At 42.1% G+C, this 19,909-nt stretch overlaps 1 protein-coding gene across 1 annotated transcript in view; it reads right to left on the reverse strand.

Moving 5' to 3' along the window:
- The window catches only part of LOC124777794 (acid sphingomyelinase-like phosphodiesterase 3a), a 573,663-nt gene extending 555,442 nt beyond the window's left edge, over positions 1 to 18,221 (reverse strand). The window contains exon 1 of the mRNA XM_047253312.1: positions 18,159 to 18,221. The gene's annotated coding sequence lies outside the window, so the exon portion shown is untranslated. The remainder of the gene's footprint in view (positions 1 to 18,158) is intronic.
- Positions 18,222 to 19,909: the final 1,688 nt, after the last annotated feature.

Below are 19,909 nucleotides of genomic sequence, written 5' to 3' on the forward strand. Positions count from 1 at the left end.
CCAACTAAACATCATTATTTCAGGAGCAATGCAGAACTACTATGCATCGTACATTCACATTCAGTGTAAGAAACTTAGATACGGGAGGGTAGCTCGTACGGCGTATGGGAAAAGGGGACGTAAATGTCTTACTTAACCGTAACAGTGGTGACTTGAATACATGTGCTACCAGCCAAGAAAGGTCTTCGGGTAACATATGGCTACGCACAATATTGCAGACTAATGTATTTAGGTAGACACAGTACACTGAGGTGACGAAAGCCATCAGACACCTCCTAAAATAGTGTCGGATCTCCTTTTGCCCGCCGCAGTGCAGCAACTCGACGTGCAGCCACGGGTTCAACAAGTCGCTGGAACTTCGCTACAGAAATATTAAGCCATGCTGCCTCTATAGCCGTCCATAATTATGAAACTGTTGCGGGTGAAGGATTTTGCGCAAGAACTGACCTCTGGGCTATGTCCCATAAATGTTGTATGAGATTCTGGTGGCGGAATCATTAGCTCGAATTACCCAGAATGTTCTCCTAACCAATATCGAACATCTGTTGCCCGGTAAATCTACATCTACATGTTTACTTCGCAATTCACACTTAAGTGCTTGGCGGAGGGTTCATCGAACTATTTTCATACTACTTCTCTACCATTCCACTCTCGAATAGCGCGTGGGAAAAAGAAACACCTAAATCTTTCCGTTCGAGCTCTGACTTCACTTATTTTATTATGATCATCATTTCTCCCTAAGTAGGTGGGTATCAACAAAATATTTTCGCATTCGGAAGAGAAAGTTGGTGATTGAAACCGACTTTGGTTCAGTGACTGCCACCTCGACTCGCATATCATATCAGTGATACTATCACCACTTTTGCGCGATAACAGGAAACGAGCTTCCCTTTGCACATTTTCGATGTCCTCCGTCAATCCTAGCTGGCTAGGATCCCACAACGCGCAGCCATATTCCAGAAGAGGACGGACAAGTGTAATGTGGGCTGTCTCTTTCGTGGATTTGTCGCATCTTCTAAGTGTTCTGCCAACATAGCGCAGTCTTTGTTTCGTCTTCCCCACAATATTATCTATGTGGTCTTTCCAATTTAAGTTGCTCGTAATTGTAATTCCCAGGTATTTAGTTGAATTGACAGCCCTTAGATTTATGCGATTTGTCGTATACCCAAAATTTATCGAATTTCTTTTAGTACCCATCTGGATGACCTCGCACTTTACTTTGTTTAGTGCCAACTGCCACTTTTCACACCACACAGAAATTTTCTCTAGACCAGTTTGTAATTGGAATTGATCATCTGATGATTTTACTAGACGGTAAATTGCAGCGTCATCTGTAAACTATCTAGGGGGGGGGGGGGGGGAGGGGGCTGCTCAGATTATCACCAAGGTCATTTATGTAAATCAGGAACAGCAGAGGACCTGCGACACTACCTTGCGGAACGGCTGATATAACTTCTATTCTACTCGATTATTTACCGTCTATCACTACGAACTGTGACCTCTCTGAGAGGAAATCACGAATCCAGTCACACAACTGAGACGATACTCCATATGCACGCAATTTGATCAATAGTCGCTTGTGAGAAACGGTATCAAAAACCTTCTGGAAATCTAGGTATGTGGAATCGATCTGAGATCCCCTGTCGACAGCACTCATTACTTCATGGGAATGAAGAGCTACCTGTGTTGCACGAGAACGATATTCTCTTAATCCGTGTTCGTTATGTATTAACAAGTCATTTTCTTCAAGGTGATTCATGTTGTTGGAGTACAGTATACGCTCCAAAATCCTACTGAAAATTGAGGTCAGCGATATGGGTCTGTAATTCAATGGGTTACTCCTATTTCTTTTCTTGAATATTGGTATGGCCTGTGCTACTTTCCAGTCTGTAGAAACAGACCTTGCGCCAAGTGAACGGTTGTATATGATTGCTAAGAAAGGCGCTATTGTGTCTGCATACTCTGAAAGGAACCTCATTGGTGTACCATCTTCCATCCGGAAGACTTGCCTTTCTTAAGTGATTTGAGTTGTTTCGCAACACTTAAGATATCTACTTTTATGTAACACATGTTAACAGCTGTTATGGTTTCGAATTCTGGAATATTTACTGCGTCTTCTTTCGTGAAGGAATTACGGAAAACTGTATTTAATAACTCCACTTCAGTGATACCATCATCGGTAACATTTCCATCGCTATCGCGCAGTGACGGTATTGAGTATTGACTATTATTTTCCACTGGTGTACTTTACATACGGCCAGAATCTCTTTGGCTTTTCTACCATATTCTGAGACAATGTTTCATTGTGGACATTTTTTAAAGCATCTCGCACTGACGTTCGCACTAAATTTCAAGCTTCCGTGAAACTTAGCCAGTCTTGGGGTTTTTGCGTTCTTCTGAATTTGACATGCTTTTTTGGTTGCTTCTGGAACAGTGTTCCGACGTGTTTTATGTACCTTGGTGGATCAGCGCCGTCTCTTATTAACTTATACGGTATGAATCTATCTATTGCTGTCGCTACTCTATCTTTGAACTTGAGGCATATCTGGTGTACACTTACATAATTAGCTTGGAAGGAATGGAGACTCTCTCTCAGGAAGACATCAAGCGATTTTTTTCTGCTGTTTTAAATAGATATATTTTGCATTTAGTTTTAGTGGTTTTGGTTGATATGGTTTTGAGTCTCGCTACAATGACCCTGTGTTCACTAATCCCTGTATCCGTCATGACGCTATGTATTAGATAAGGAGTATTTGTGGCTAAGATATCAAGTGTGTTTTCGCAACCATTTACAATTCGTGTGGGCTCATGAACTAATCGTTCAAAGTGATTCTCAGAGACAGCATTTAGTACACTTTCGGAAGATGTTTTCTGTCTTCCACCGGCTTTGAACACGTATTTTCGCCAAAAAATCGAGGGTAGATTGAAGTCTCCGCCAATTATAACTGTATGAGTGGGGTACTTATTTGTAATGAGATTACAAATGGCACATTGTCGTCCATAAAAATTCCATTCTTGTTTGGGAACATTAAGTCCATGAATTGCTGCAGATGGTCGCCAAGTAGCCGAACATAACCATTTCCAGTCAGTGATCGGTTCCGTTGGGAACACAGCCATTATGGTACCACCACCAGCTTGCACAGTGCCTTGTTGACAACCAGTTCCATGGCTCCATGGGGCATGCACCACGCTCGGACTCTACCGTCAGCTCTTGCCAACAGGGACTCATCTGGCCAGGTTACGGTTTTCTAGCTGTCTAGGGTCCTACTGATATGGTCACGAACCCTGGAGAGGCGCAGCTTGCAATGTCGTGCTGACAGCAAACGCACTCAAGGCTGTCGTCTGCTACCACAGGCCACTGATGCCAAATTTAGTCGCATTGTCCTAATAGATTCGTTATTCGTACGCCCCAAATTGATCTGCGATTGTTTTACGCAATGTTGCCTGTCTGTAGCACTTATAACTTCACGCCAGCGCCGCTGATTTCGTTAATAGAAGGCCGTCGACCGCTGCGTTGTCTCTCGTGAGAGGAAATGTCTGAAATGTGGTATTCTTGGTATGCTCTTGACACTCTGGATCTCGGAACACTGAATTCCCTAACGATTTCCGAAATGTAATGTCCCATGCGCATAGCTCCAACTACTATTCCGCGTTAGACAGTTAATGCCGGCGGAGCCGTCATAACCACGTCGGAAACCATCTGGCGTGAATCACCTAAGTACAAATGGCAGCTCCGCCAAACTGCTACCCTTTTATATCTTGTGTACGCGACACTACCACCATATGTATTATGTGCATTTCGGTGTCCCATGGCTCTGGTGATGAAGGCAAAATGTATGTAATAAAAACAGGAAGAACAAAAAAAAATGGTTCAAATGGCTCTGAGCACTATGGGACTTAACTTCTGTGGTCATCAGTCCCCTAGAACTTAGAACTACTTAAACCTAACTAACCTAAGGACATCAGACACATCCATGCCCGAGGCAGGATTCGAACCTGCGACCGTAGCAGTCGCGCGGTTCCGGACTGAGCGGCTTAACCGCGAGACCACCGCGGCCGGCCAGGAAGAACATTTCGGCTATTTAGTGAATGATGAAGATACGTTAAAACCGTCGAAGTTATGTATGAAGATAGGAGAGGGGACAGACTAATTAGATAGAATCACTTTAGATTAGCTGAAGTTAGTCCATCAGTTGATGAACAACGTGCTTGGTAAGGATGCTCTCGAGGCAAAACTATTGAAATGTGTGGGTGATGTAATACATATTGAAACACTTTATCCATCTAATAACGTCTGTGGCATGAAGAAATTTCTGAAAGCATCCAAAATAGTAAAAGGTAGGCAGGCCGGTGTGGCCGAGCGATTCTAGGCGCTTCAGTCTGGAACCGCGCGACCACTAAGGTCGCAGGTTCGAATCCTGCCTCGGGCATCGATGTGTGTGATGTCCTTAGGTTAGTTAGGTTTAAGTAATTCTAAGTTCTAGGGGACTGATGACCTCAGATGTTAAGTCCCATAGAGCTCAGAGCCATTTGAACCAATAAAAGGTAGATTGCAACAACAACCTGCTTAGATTCTTCGTAAATCGCGGCACATAGAATATTGTGAATATAGACGTTCGACAGCGAAAGCCAAGAGTCAATCTATACGGTGCAATATTTTTGTTATTAAAAGTAATGAGAAAGTGTTACTATGCTACACTGTAGTCCTTAACAATAGGAACTGTAGCAAATGAAGTAATTTTACATACTGCTTTTGAGAGTAGACAGAGCATGAAATTTACTACCTCGGAGGCAGTAACAACGGCTGTAACCTGGCTCTGCATCAGGTAAATGACCGATATGGGTACTTCATTCTATGCTGCTTCAAATCTATGGGGGATTTCTTCAGTAGTAGTGGCTGCTACGCGACAGTTTGGCAGTGACTCGAAAACCGGTGGCAAACAGTCTCCAACAGGGCAACAGTCGGACAACCTACTAAGGCAGGACAGCACGTGCAGCAAGAGGTCTTGCGTTATCTTTTTGGAAGGTGACGTCAAGAAGACATCTAAGATAGGACACAGCCACCAGCCTTAGCGTTTCAGAACTTGTCTTATGCCTTCGTCCACATTACCGCCTATGCGAACCTGAAGTAATCGCGTGCTGTACTCAATGGCACGGCACAAGATAGCGCGAGGTGCTGGGAATGTATGATGGTGATGAATTGAATCTGGCAACGTCCGTTCTCCTCGGATCTCCACATTTAGATAAGCCCATTGTGATCGTATTTGCAGAATCAAGACTCATCTGGAAAAAACGGCATTGCCCAGTGTTGTCGGTGCCCCACTTACCGAGCACCTCTCTCCTCTGCCGTGTTAAGGGAAGCCACAACAGTGTATCTCTGCCGGCACTATGTGGGTCCTGTTGCAAAATAGCTCACTTCCTGACTGAACGTAAGTGGCGCACCTGTTTCCTAAACAAGTGAACTGTATGTACTGTACATTCTCTTGCTCATTAGTTACGTGTGGCCTTTGAAATCTAGCATGGGATCGAATATTGGTCTGCTGAATCACATATTCGCTTGGCAGTCATGAGATCCTGCATAGCGAGTGCAGCAACATCACGAAATCATAAACCGAAGACTCCATAGGCCACGATCTTTCCGCTTTCGATTCCGACAAGTGCTGGTAGCCGTTCTCACATTCTACACTCGATCTCGTAAAAAAAAAAAAAAAAAAAAAAGAAATGATCGTATGGCATTGTTGGCCGGGAGGCCCCATGCTGGGAACTTCGCCCGCCGTATTGCAAGTCCTTTTTAGTTGACGCCACTTCGGTGACTTGCGAGTCAATGATGATGAAATGATGATGAAGAACACACAACACCCAGTCATCACGAGGCAGAGAAAATCCCTGATCCCGCCTGGAATCGAACCCGGGACCCCGTGCGCAGTAAGCGAGAACACTACTGCAAGACCACGGGCTCGTAAACAATCATGAACAAAATGCTATTTCAGAATGAGAAAGTGAGCTACTCGCTGCGTGGTCTTTCCTTATACGCAGAACGTAGATGGCATTATTCCTACCTACAATTCGTGATTACGCTGAACTGCTAATCGTTTGCACATCCAAGCATGTAGTGTAAGGCAAGATAAAGTTATGCGTTCTGGCCCTGGATGGACCAAGCAGGACCGACCAATCGCCGTCTTACCCTCGACCAATGGCAGTATGAAAGGGCATTTGGTTAGCACACTGCTCTGCGGGATATTGTCGGATTTTTATCCTTTGAATCACTACTGATCAGTCGAGTAGATCCTCACTTGACATCACGAGGCTGCGTGCACCCCGTACCAAAGAAAATTCCCTGGCAGTACTGGGAATGGAAGCAGGGTCTCCCCTTATGGTAGCCAGCCGCGGCTGACCACGCGGGTACGGAGACAGACAAACATGTAGTGTACTTCCTGACAGCTCGACGTCTGTTGCATTCTATTTTCATGCTGTTGCAATTTTAATGGCTAGCAGTATATGGTAAACTTAATACTTCCTTCTTGGTTAAGTTGAAGCAGGCGGATCGCGGTATTCCTGTTGAGCATGTAATGTCCCCACAGCAAATACCCTTTATGACGCACCAATTAATCATTTTCAATCAAACCATCCACATTCATTCACTTTGGAAAAGTTATCTGATCTGATTTTCTCGTAATATATGCGGCGACAGCTCGTCGACGCCAAAGTATTTTCTAGTGCATTTATTCTTTGAAATAACAGAGATGCATATATGCATTCTCCATGGTTGTTAGAATGGTAACTAGGACAGCTTCTGGAGTATCTGTTGAGGGATTGACGTGTTTTTGAGAGATACATATTCTGCTTTTCTTCTCGCTAAAGCGAGCCAATTAACATTTGTGCCGCTAGCGGTTTGTTTTGAAGAGAAAGAGATGGTAAAAGGAAAGTAATTAAGGCGTGGAATCACCGGAGATCTGGACATGTAATGGAGATGGATTTATTACACGATTTCCTCCATAAATAAGGTTTATGACTTTTTTGTTCTGGAGTGAATGAACGAATGAGTTGTTTCTGAATCATTTGTTGATAACGTTGGCCCTGTAATTGGTGGGGAAGTTTCAGCTGTGTCGAAGGGAGCCTGCAATCACTGAGTCTGGGTTAAATCGTCCAAAAAGGCTTCGTACACATCTGGAATTCGCAATCTTTCGTAAAAGGAACAAATTGTCCAAACGATTGATTCTCCCGACTGACTGCAGTGTTTAACAGTAATAATAAATGCAAAGATCTCTTACAGCAAGCCAGCTGCAGATTACCAAGACGAAGGACTCCACCAAAGATTCTATTTGGCTGATTCTTTTTATCACTGTATCACGTAATGATAGCTTATATTAAAAACTATACATAGATAAAGGAGAGAATGAGAGAGAGTGAATGAAAATAGAGATAATACTAATAATCCTCCATTAGTCTAATTTTTCGCCTGTCTTATCACGGATCAACCAAGAACTGGGAGGGCCTTACTTTACTGTATAATGTGTGAAGGTGACGGGATCTTAAAGACAACAGATACACGTCTATACAGACAAGACATTACACAGAGATAGCGGCTAGCTGTATTGATCACCTATTCTTAGATTAAAGAGACGGCAACTTATTATCCGGACATTAAAATGTTAAAAGCGTATGTTGCAATGAATAAACTGAACATAACAAAAAGCTGGTCACTTCAAAAGAAATGTGCGCGCATCTGTCGATAACGTAAAAGATGTATAATGAGACTTCTGGAAGATATGAAGTGGAATACGGTTAATGAAGAGTGATGCACAGTGCCAGGTTTCATTCAATCTAGTCTACTAATAGGTGGTTAGTCACGCAGATAAGACTGGGGTACAGCGGGCCTATTCCGTTTACGGTGATAGCCCGCTTGAAATAAGAAATGTTGCAACAGTATGCGTTAGTTTCTCACAAAGTAAACCTCGTTTTGCCTTAAGTTTGTGCCAGTATCTCTGTGTCGTCGCATGTGACTGTAGTAAGAGTGTTTTCTGTTACTTTATCGACAGGACAGAAGAACACACGCAAGAGGTAAACGGAACTGTGATGAATTATTGCCACAGTTAAAGAATACATTCTAACAAATTAAGGTGTACCATACACAAAAACACGAAGTTTTAAAAACTTGTATAAGAATACACGTTGCTTTTTCCACAAAGATGTGATTTGCCGCGCAATTAGAAATACCTGCACATGATGCTACTTCGTCCTTCACGCGTGGGAATGTTTCGCTTAGTCAAATTATTAGTTTAAAAAATGTTTTACTGCGAAATTCTAGTTTTCTTGGTTTCTTTTGAGACGGTACATGCATCCAAAGGGAAGAAGCTAAGTGATTCGTGGTCCGAGGAAGATACCAAACATGCAGTAACGAGTGTTGTAGGCAGCTCCTCTAGGACAAACTGCCAGCAATGTGCGACATTGTTTCATGAAGTGTATGTGGGTGCAAAAGGGTGAAAGATGTTTACTTATGATAAATACTTGTGGTTTTGACGCTTGAATAGGCCGGGCGGAATAGCCTCCTGACTGGGTGGAAGAGCCCCACCATTTTTATATAAGGTGATCTCAGTCTTCTTCAGATGGTTGTTTAATACTTTGTTCGTGTAAAGGAATTTCGACCTTTGGTATACTCGAATATATTGACAATTAACGTACAATAATTGCATCACATTGACATATTTTTTAAAAGGTTTCACGTCATATTATATAGGCCCTATATTTGAAATGAGCGGAATAGCCCCGCTGTACCCTGTGGTTTGGTCACATTTCAACAGACAACGTCACCCAGGTGACATTGCATTGATAACTCAAGATAAAGATGTGTAGGAAATTGTAGCAGAAAGCAAAAGGCAATGAAAGCACTACGCATATCTATGGAGTGATTAAGAAAGATATATTGATGTCAAGGCTGCAGCACTGTCATACCCCGATATCTATGTATGGATTAATTTCCAAATCATTGGAGGCATTGCCGGCCGTGGTGGCCGAGCGGTTCTAGGCGCTACAGTCTGGAACCGCGCGATCGCTACGGTCGCAGGTTCGAATCCGGCCTCGGGCATGGATGTGTGTGATGTCCTTAGGTTAGTTAGGTTTAAGTAGTTCTAAGTTCTAGGTGACTGATGACCTCAACAGTTAAGTCCCATAGTGCTCAGAGCCATTTGAACCATTTATTGGAGGCATTCACGCACACTCAAGAGCATGAAAGGAATTACGTTTCATCACAAGTACTCAATTACGCCACCAGATGGAACAGAAGATAGACGCAAACAAACATTTCTTTAGCTGATAAACATGGAAGATTCTAAGCCTTACAATACATCAGGTTCTACAACAGCATTCCGTGATTCCAGCTGTAAATAACTATATGTATGGAGATGATAAGAAAACGTTGGACCTGGTGACATTAGCAGTGAGAGAAAATAGTGGTTATGCGGAAGTATATGTTGTGATCGGTGTTTATTAGAGCACAGCCCATTACAAGTAAGTGCACTCCGTAAGAAAACCTTACCCATTTCTCTATAAAAACAGGAAGATGGATAATACACAGCTAGAGACAATTTGTCAAGCCATCAAATGATCATAAGAGCCTATGACCATTTAATGATTAACATGACGATTCTTGAATTTTTAAATTTGCCTTTAGAGAGGCTAACAGATACAAGAGTTTACAAGAAAGTTGCCATTTTCCCTTCTTACACAACTGGATGTGAAACCAGAGGGGCTGCAGTTGTCTGCTCTGGCGTGGCGTCTCTGGTAATAAACCGTACTACAGTTGTTGCCTACTAAATTCCCGTAATAGAGAGAATAAAATTATTACATAGAGATGTCAGTCATAAATGGTAATTGCAACATTTCCGGTTCCTCATTTTTTCTATGCGCTCTAGACAATAGGCTTGCAAATCGCATGTTGAACAATTGAAAACAGGGAGGACACATCCGAATAACTGTGACACATTTCAGACACGCAGTATAAAAAATAGATCTCTCGTGCAAATAAAATTAAAAATTGACGTTTCACAGACACATTAAAAAAATGGTTCAAATATCTCGGAGCACTATGGGACTTAACATCTGAGGTCATCAGTCTTCTAGACTTAGAACTACATAAATCTAACTAAAGGACATCACACACATCCATGCCTGAGGTTTGATTCGAACCTGTGACCGTAGCAGCAGTGCGGTTCCGGACTGAAGCGTCTAGAACCGCTCGGCCACAGGGCATAAATATTAGTTATGAGTAGTGTTATACAGATATGCAACACACGACGTATTAAGCATTAGATTTTCTAGTAGGCCCTACATCAAATGGTCGCGTTACACACTGTACATAGCCCACTAAAGTTCTTTCACGGCATTTCTTTTCCTATCCAACATTCTGAATGACTGTTTACGGAGCTCTGCCGTATGCAAGATTCACTGCTCAGAATTAACAACTGGTTTCTTATTACCGCAAAGTGTAAGAAAGGTGTTAGGAAATTAAATAATCAGTATAGCTTTATCCAGCCTTTTCCCCATTCCTGACTAACAGGAACTGCACCTAGGTTTGGCCCTTTACATGTAAACAGAAACGCTGAATTTGTCAGTTCACTAGTGTCAGTGCTATTTTTTGTATATTTCAGTCCAGTATTGTGGACTGGTGAATGTAAGTCATCTTTATGAACTACATAAGATAAATTGTATGGCAGGGAGGTTCATACGTAACAACTTTAAAGTAGAAGAAAGAAACGCGAGGCGTGGCTTGATCCCTAGCGTTGTCCGGTTAAAGAGGGAATGTCATTTATGGAAGAATTCGAAGAACCGGTTTAATCACTTCAAAAGGATCCATCTTATCCCAAGTGACTGCAGACACACGACTTTTGAAGAAAACTATTTCAGACCTCTAGTTCACGACGAATTACGTACATCAGTCAAGGAGTGGGTGGAAGAATAATCTTGATCATGTGGAACCAGCGCGAGGAGAACGTTTCGATGTTTGTACTTGTGGTTATCACAGACGTGGAACGAATACATCGAAGGTCCATAGCAACGGTTGTCACCTATACATTCTATTTGGAACTGTTGTTGATTCATGAATAACATCGACAACGGTCTTCGATATTGTTACTGTTGACGAGAAAGTGGTGTGTCTATACAAAAATTGTAAACGAAGTGTGGAGAAAGCATGTGCGTAAGCACTAATGTTAGGACCTATATTTGGAACACAACAATAAATGTCTAAGGCGAACAAGTAGTTTCTATCCTTCGTAATATGCTTTCAAAGATTTCGCTGTAACTGTTAATATTTGATGCTATCTAGTATGCCTAAAGTTATTTAATATTTTACTATTTTACTATTTTGTTTTATTATTTATTTTTTACTATTTTATTCTTTATTATTTTATTACCTATTGCACACAGATTACAATGTACATTCGCTCGTTCTTAAAAGATATAACAAACTTTGGAAGGCTTTTCCGCAACTACTTACCCACACAAATTTCTACGGTGCATCGGTCCCCTGTGATTGGGTTTCCACATTTTTCTTTCCCTGTTTAACATTTCCATAATGTAAATTCTCCTATCGTACTGCCGCCCGGAGTGGCCGTGCGGTTCTGGGCGCTACAGTCTGGAACCGAGCGACCGCTACGGTCGCAGGTTCGAATCCTGCCTCGGGCATGGATGTGTGTGATGTCCTTAGGTTAGTTAGGTTTCATTAGTTCTCAGTTCTAGGCGACTAATGACTTCAGAAGTTGAGTCGCATAGTGCTCAGAGCCATTTGAACCATTTGAACCTATCTTACTCGTGTCGCAAAACTCTATCAGACGAAAACTCGTTGATTCGTGTTCATAGTACTTGTGCATCTAAAACCGTGTATACTAGAGTTAAGTATAAATGTGTGATGTGCATACTATAGAATTATAGATTTTACCAGAATATTTACAAATGTAATCTTTTTCTCGTATCTGACGTGGCCTGTAACGAAATCAGTTCGTGATAGGCATATACAGTATATACCAAGGACAAATGCTGCAAGCTTTGCTCTACTATGTGCTTAAGACGGGAAGAAGAGAGGAAAATGTGACACATACATCCAACCCCTTAGATCTACACGAAGTTTTGTGGACACAATAGAGATTGGATAATGTTTTAAATTTTCTTAGATGAAAACTAACGTCATATCAACGTAATTGGACGTTAAATGCTCGTCCAAATAAAGAACGTATGGTAGCAGTACGAACCAAGGACGTGATTAACGCATGAATTGCTATTCGCTGAAGGAAGTTAACGGTTGGTTCGCCATTTCTATCTAATGGCGTAACATTCTCTGTTACTTTACTCTTTGGGCGACTAGGGTGGACGGGCATTTGGGTGCGAAATTAATACACTCAGTTCAATATGTACGAAATACAAGGGTTGTCCAGAAAGAAAGTTCTGATCGGTCCCGAAATGGAAACCACAGTGGAAACCAGAAATGTTTTATTTGCAACAGTTAGGTACACCTTCCACCTACTTTTCTACATAGTCGCCGCTCCAACTTCGAGTTCTGTCGTAGCGTTGTATCCACTTTTCAATATTCGCGTCACAGAAAGCAGCCGCCTGTACTTCCGGCCAGTTATCTGCACTGGTCCGCAGCTCGTTGTCTGTGGAAAAATTTTGTTTTCATAGCCAGCGATTCTTGTGAGCAGAGATGAGACTCAGGGGGAGCCAATTACGGACTGTATTGTGGGTGAACAAACAATTCTCATCGGAAACGTTGCAGGAGCATATTCATTGCCCCTGGAGTGTGCGGCCGAGTTTGTTATTTTCATATTGATTCAACAAATCCAGAAAGGATTTATGTGGCACTCAGAGATAGTGTGAGATACATACGTCGTGTTTTATATATAACGCTGCGTATTTCTTTTTCTCTAGTTTCCCACATTTTATTTCGAGCTGACATTTCCATCTTCAGGGAAAGTGGGTTTCAATCGAGACTTTTCATCACGGGATGGAAATATACTTTACTATTAGTTCTTTGTTAGTTCCTCTATATTCTTAGAATCTCATTATAAGCATATCGTCATAACTGATGCATGAAAACACAGCAGTTTTACTTTAGTCAATGTAGTAAACACAACAAAAAAGACAACGTAACGATACCGAATACTTTGAATACACTATGGCACGATGAAAGCGAAACTCTTGAATGCACTTGGAAATCGCGAGAAGACTTTACACAGAGGAGACAAAAGTCCATAAAAAATCAGGTACGGATACTGACAGATAAGGCGAGGATAGCAACTGTGAAGTATTTTTGCTGACAATCCGTGAGAAACAAATAATAAGAAATTCGCCAAAAATTGGACAATACTTGCCACCTAGTGCTTCACAAGTTTGCATAAATGCACATAACTTTATAACTGCAGCGCTTTCGACTGTATTTACGTGGTGCTAAACCAGCGTCTATGATACCTGTTTAGTAGTCTCGGCGTCATGCATATGTATTTTTATGCAAGTTTAACGTATCCAGTTATCGCAAAGCAACAGATTCTCCATAAATATCGAGTTTCTAGAATTAATCACAGCAAGTAGATACAGTTTGTTAGCGCTTCATACGTCACTGTCAAGCGACTGATACGAAAATAAGGGGAGTGGGGACCAATACTGCGCGAACTATAGTGCTAGAGCAGTGCAATGATGTACTTAACAGTAACCACGCGAAGAAAAATGAAAGTGTTTACAGTATCATGTTGTCTGGTACATAATCTGTATGGATACGATCGTCGACAGCCGAGAAGGTAAATATCGTCTAACTACCAGCCTAAAAGACGACTTTAGTTTTGATGCCACCTCTGTGTCTAGCTGGCTGGCACTTATTATCGTAGGGGATTTTCATTCGCTGTACCAATACGCCAGGTAACTCCGTGTAAGCAGCTTCAGTTAAATATTGTCAAGCAGACACTGCTAAGATGTTATCAGCGAACTAAATACTTGAAGAACGTGAGAAATAACAGTGAAACTTTAGCTGTAAGAGAATCGGTGACACTCCTACATAATGTAAGAATGCAGAAGCAGGGGTGATTCTACTATGTCTCCTTCGTGTTGTTTTGTAAGAAACTGGATTCCCTTTAAGAGTTATACATTGGTCGCCGAAAGGACACTGTGTTACAGTTGCAGCGAATGTCGTATGAAAGCGATTACCGACATCAAATTTAAATTAGTACCAACAAAGTATCGTATTAAATCTCTAGGCAATTCTACTGCTTTCACGAATAATTCAAAGTTTGTTACATATTTCCTTACCTGTGCCAGTTTACGGTATGTTTGCATTATTGCAGAGTCACCTATATGCTGCCATTCTCGTAATTTTCCACACTCCATTTCCAATTTTCACTTCGTTCATTCTATGTCGCCCAATAAACCACGTAAAACTTAGTCACAAACCGTAAATCTCTAACTTTTCGGAATTTGAATTAGCTTGTGGTTTAAAACAATTTTCTAAAATCCCGTGTCGTCGTCACTGTGAGTATTAATTCTTGAGAGAACTTCATAATCCTCTCTGTTAGAGTTACCGAGTGAGGTGGTGCAGGTTTAAATTGTTCGTGATTTTCCTAAATCTTTCCAGGCAGATCCCGGGATGGCGGCCAACTTTCCCAATTCTTGAAATATTTACAGCATTTGTTCCGTCTCCAATGACCTCAAATCTTAATGGACGTGAACCTCTCATCTTCGTTTTCTCCCTTCTTTCATGCTTACAGGGGGATCGTAAGAACTTCCCCTCAGCGATCTGATTCATATTGACAGGATGTGTAGAGACGACTATCACTTTAACGTATGGAAACAGGAAGATCCAACGCTCAACCGTTTTCGAGAAAATAGAGTTTGAAAAATTGTGGCGTCCTTATAGGAAACTTCCTGGCAGGTTTAAACAGTGTGCCGGTCCGAGACTCGAACTTGGGACCTTTGCCTTTCGCGGTCAAGTGCAGTTGCACGCAAAAGGCAAAGGTCCCGAGTTCGAGTCTCGGTCGGGCACACAGTTTTAATCTTCCAGGAAGTTTCAGAACTGCGCACACTCCGCTGCAGAGTGAAAATCTCAGTCTGGAAACGTCCTTATAGGCTTGGTTTGGTCGCGAGAATTCAAGGGTTCCGCAGCCATATGAATAAGCGCTTACTTTCGTAAACGCCAGCTCTGCGGGGCGAATCTCGCTGCTTCTTTTTTCTCGTTTCCACGTAATTATAACAACAAATATGCGTAGAACGCCACGAAATTGTCTGATAACCGAGAACCGTTTACGAACGTTAACGCAGACATTTTGCAATAGATACAACGAAAAACCCACGGTCATGCGAAACTTCGGCGTTCATTACATACGCTGCACATCACAATTATTATTGTTTCCCGTGTTTCCGTGATCAGTATAATCCGGATCCGTGCAGTAGTCCACATTTTACACCGAATACTTGTCAGAAATGTTGATATAACAGTATCGATGAAATGACTATACTGATTTGATCGGAACTTCTCGTGTATACTTTTTTCTATATCCAATCTCCTTAAGAACTTCCATTTTCCTTTTCACGACATGAAGGTTATGAAAAAAGAAGTGAATCATTAAATACTGATATTCTGCACAGTTATAGAAAATGTTTTGTTACAATTACGCAGGAGTGAGAAAAAAGGAAGTTCCAGCAGCGAGATTACATCAACAGACTTTACAATATGTAATAACAACAAATCGGAATAATTTAAGCGAATAATATCAAAGAATCCGGTTCGCACCAGGCTACAGAAAAGCGTCATTATTAATGGAGTGCTGCTCATTCAATTTACAGTGAATTGTGATTTGTTAGACTGTACCATTCATCCATTCATTTATTTACAGGTTCAGGTGTCGGGCGACAGAAACTAAATATGCATTGCGCGAGTCGATTTTCTCTTAAAACAATAAAGTTACATTGATACATTTCTTTTATCTTTCGTTTCTCGTCAACGTTTCACATATCAGTTAAGGTATTACAATTCAAATGTTACGTTTTGGTCTGCAAAATAAAATCTTCCGTATCATTTTGCAAAATATTTAAAAAATTTCATTTTCCTCTTTTTACAAAATGTATCGTGCACAGGGCAAACATGTTATGAAATATGTGTACCATTGTGCCTGCTTCTTTCGAAAAACCGCAGTGGAAAATACACTCAAATAGATCTTAACACAGAAGGGAAAAAGAAATGTTGACAATCGACCGTGTTACAACATGAATTACAGAAGTTCGACGTTAACAGAACTGTTGGTTTTTGACAATAGAAATCAACTCCTTTTTCTTACCTCCTTTAGACATAAAAGACTTTTTGTGAGATATATAGAGGTCGTTTTGCATTAAGTCTACAATATTAAAATCTTTATATACAGATTTTTCACAGTTAGCCACATCCATCCAATGATTTAATCTTAAATTATTAAATGCCTTCATCCACTGACCCAGTTAAGATTTATTGCTTTCAAATAATGCGAAAGACACACTGTTAACATTCTGTTACCATATGAAAACTCAAATATCAATTATCAGTTTCCCAATCGACGGTTACAAAGTAATCAGATCATTGCCACATATCTTCCCTGTTTCACCACATGCCATACGAGGAAATCATTGGCAGCAAAACACCAAGGCGACAGAGTTTGCTACTTATGTCATCTTCATCTTCGTGAACCAAAAGTAATCACTACTAGCATACTGGAGGGAATTCAGCGTTCAAAAGCAGTCAGCAGAAACACAGCAAGAGTAAATAGAGCCTAATGTGTAACTACCAATAACACTCCCCCCTCCCCCCCCCCCCTCTTTCGCAGATTCTTTCAAGAATGTAACTCCCTCGTATAAAACAAGTTTCACGCATCTCGATGTTTATTACATCATTATCTTCTGATCTATGTGTCACATAATGGTATAATTTTTCGTGTACTTTCAGTGCCACATGGAGAATGTATTGCGAGTGGAGCTAGCAACAAAGAAGTAATACATTAAACCGTCATGGTGAAGTTTTACAAAGAGAACAGTGAAAATAAACTACGCAATCAATTACTTTTCTTTCATTACTTTATGGGAGATATCAGCGACAAAATAATTTTAAAGAGCTGAAATTATGTGGAAGGTTTGTTGGAAGCCGCTAACTCCTCTAATTCTCAAATACTAAATGAATGTATTCCGTGTAATTTGCGCACCGTGAGTTATGTTGACTCAATATGTATACAGATTCTAACTGTAACACTGTGTGTTCAACCTATGACATTCTCTTAATGAGTTCATTATGACTGCATATTAAATTTTTAAATTCATTCAGTTGTTATATGAAATATTGAAAATCAAATTTTTTACCCTGGGGGCAATTTGCAACTGGGGCTCACCTGGTTAGTCGTTTAGTAATACAGATAATGTGGCACACTTTTAGTCTAACACTTTTTTCAATGAACGACAATGCAGCCGCGTTTCTTAAGAATCTCTGTCGGTGAGTTAAATCTAGTTAGATGAGGAATTCCATTATTGGTCTCAAAATGGTATGCTTTATTCTCCAACGTATTTTTCGGAGCACTGCATCCTTATAAGCGCTTCGAAGTTTCAGAAAGTATCTTTGCGATGTGAGTCCGGTGGAAAAGTGGTTCGCCGTCGAGAGACCTTTCTTGCGATGTCAACGCGATGAAAACGCTGCTCTGTGGACGAGTTGCCCTTTCGTCTCATACAAGACCTCCGTATAGAACCATCCTCACGTTATTTTTCACTCACATGCACAGCAAACACGTGTTGTAGAGTACAGTCTTTTGTGTGTTAAACTTTGCTAGTACGAGAAAACAATATTAGCCATGTCGGATGAGAGGCCACGGCAAGCCCTTGACGTACGGTTCCTTCTGATGGACGCAGTAGAAAAAGAAATTTCAATAGTAAAACGAAGATATGATGATGAAGCTGTGTGTAGAAACGGACCAAAACGAGTAAATTACACAGTTATACGATAGTAAACCTTATATGTCACTTATTCGGTGGAATTCTTGGCCATATTCTGTAGTGAGACGGAGAATGAGCAAGACTAAAATTTGGAAAAAAATATGTACAGTACAAAAAATAACATGTATAAGCTATGATGATGAAGGAATGCAACTTTGTCCGTTCAGCTCCAGACTTACCTGTTGTGTTTCTAATGGAGTCCCCTCGGAGCGAAGCACTAGTCGAAGGACGGCATTGTCTTGTTTAGGAGCTTGTCCTGCCGGCACACTCGTCAGATTTTTTAATATTTCAGGAAGATACAATTACTCCTCTCTAGTAAATACGAGCAATACGCTACGTAAAATATGAAAGTAAGCGATATAAACTACACCAGATTCGAAAGTTACGGATCCAGTGTTTACAGATTCATTGCATAGAGCCCGTAAGGTCTCTTGTAGACTGTGGCACGTTAGTTTCGTAACATTGAACTACAGTTTACGGTATCAGTTCGAGAACCAGCTGGTTTAGTTTCCGGTGAAGATCCTCATTTTGGGGAGGAAAAAATCAGAAAGTTGTGTGTTTAAATGGAGAGTGAATTACGGTGTTTTTCTAGTCCCGTGAAGGGGGTGTAACACCTAGCGGTCAGGGCCACCTGTGACCTTTTCCAGTTGACGTCCGACAGCCGCCGTGCCGCAGCGTGTTCCGGCTGGAGACGCTCGTGGCGGCCACCTGTCGCGGGGTCCCTGGACGGCCGTGTAACTTCGCGAGCGCGCGCGGGACCTGCGACCCGCTGTGGAGCGCGGGGTGACGTGGAGCGAGCGAGCGAGTACGAACGCCGTCCGGCCGTGGCTGTCTCCGGCAGCCGACTCGCGCGTCGCAGACCGCCGCGCCGCCGCTGCCGCCCCGCTTCACTAGCGGCGTCGCCGCAGAGCGCATGCGCGAGCGCCGCTTCGCTTACTCTGGGAAACGTCACTGGTGATCGCCTGATTGTCGCCGGGGTAACGGCTGTTGAGCTGCTGTCGTGCGATTAAACGCACGGCGGATTGGCTTACGTACGCTGGTCACCGAGTTTACACGTAGTTACAGAGACTGGACTCCTTGAGAGACTGAAGGTTAATTCAGTGACACGAGGTTCATTCTGACTTGTATTTTTTGAAGCTTACCTACATACACTGACGGACATTAAAACAGCAACTCGACGAAGGCAGCATATAAAAAAAAATGAAAGTGCCTGGTGATCAAAAAGTCAGTATAAATTTTAAAACTGAATAAATCACGGAATAATGTAGATAGAGAGGCGATTTTGCGAGGATGCCAGACCATCGCTTCGCAAGACCATAACGGCGTGTCCCTCCTAGGAAGCAGGAACATCCACAGCTCACGAGGTTGCCGGAGAATGCACAGCGCCGGCCAACTCCCTCCGACTCCAGTACAACCACGTCACAACCGCCGCCCGGCCTCAGGCACGCCGTCTTCACTTCTGTCCGCCAACCAATCGCCGACTCGCGCACCACCGCGTTCCGTTCTCAACCGTTGTGTCCTCTCCCCTCCTCGCGGTGGGCGCTCCCATCTCGAGCCGGCCCAAGCCCAAAGACAAACCTCTGTTTTGGATCCCGCGAAGGTGGCGTGTGGGTCTGCTCCTGTACACTGAAGGGTAGGCCGAATGTAGGAAATGAGTAGGAGGAAGAAAAGGTGGAAAACCTCAAGGTACTGTTCTTAGAAATGGTTTTATTATGTCACAATATTAACTGAATACATAACTTTGCACTGAGGTGCGAAGCCTTAGACCTGTAGTAAGTAGTACATAGTCTCAATAGCAACCAACACCCTGTGAGGTTGAAGCGATGTTTCCAGGTCGTCTGCTCTTGATGAAAAAGGGCTGAATCTGGAGCGGATCTCGTAGATCAGCACAGCGCCTGCTACAGGGCGCTGTCGTCGGTGTCTATGTCGT

This window comes from Schistocerca piceifrons, chromosome 1 (assembly GCF_021461385.2).
Source record: "Schistocerca piceifrons isolate TAMUIC-IGC-003096 chromosome 1, iqSchPice1.1, whole genome shotgun sequence".
In the NCBI taxonomy this organism is placed as follows: Eukaryota; Metazoa; Arthropoda; class Insecta; order Orthoptera; family Acrididae; genus Schistocerca; species Schistocerca piceifrons.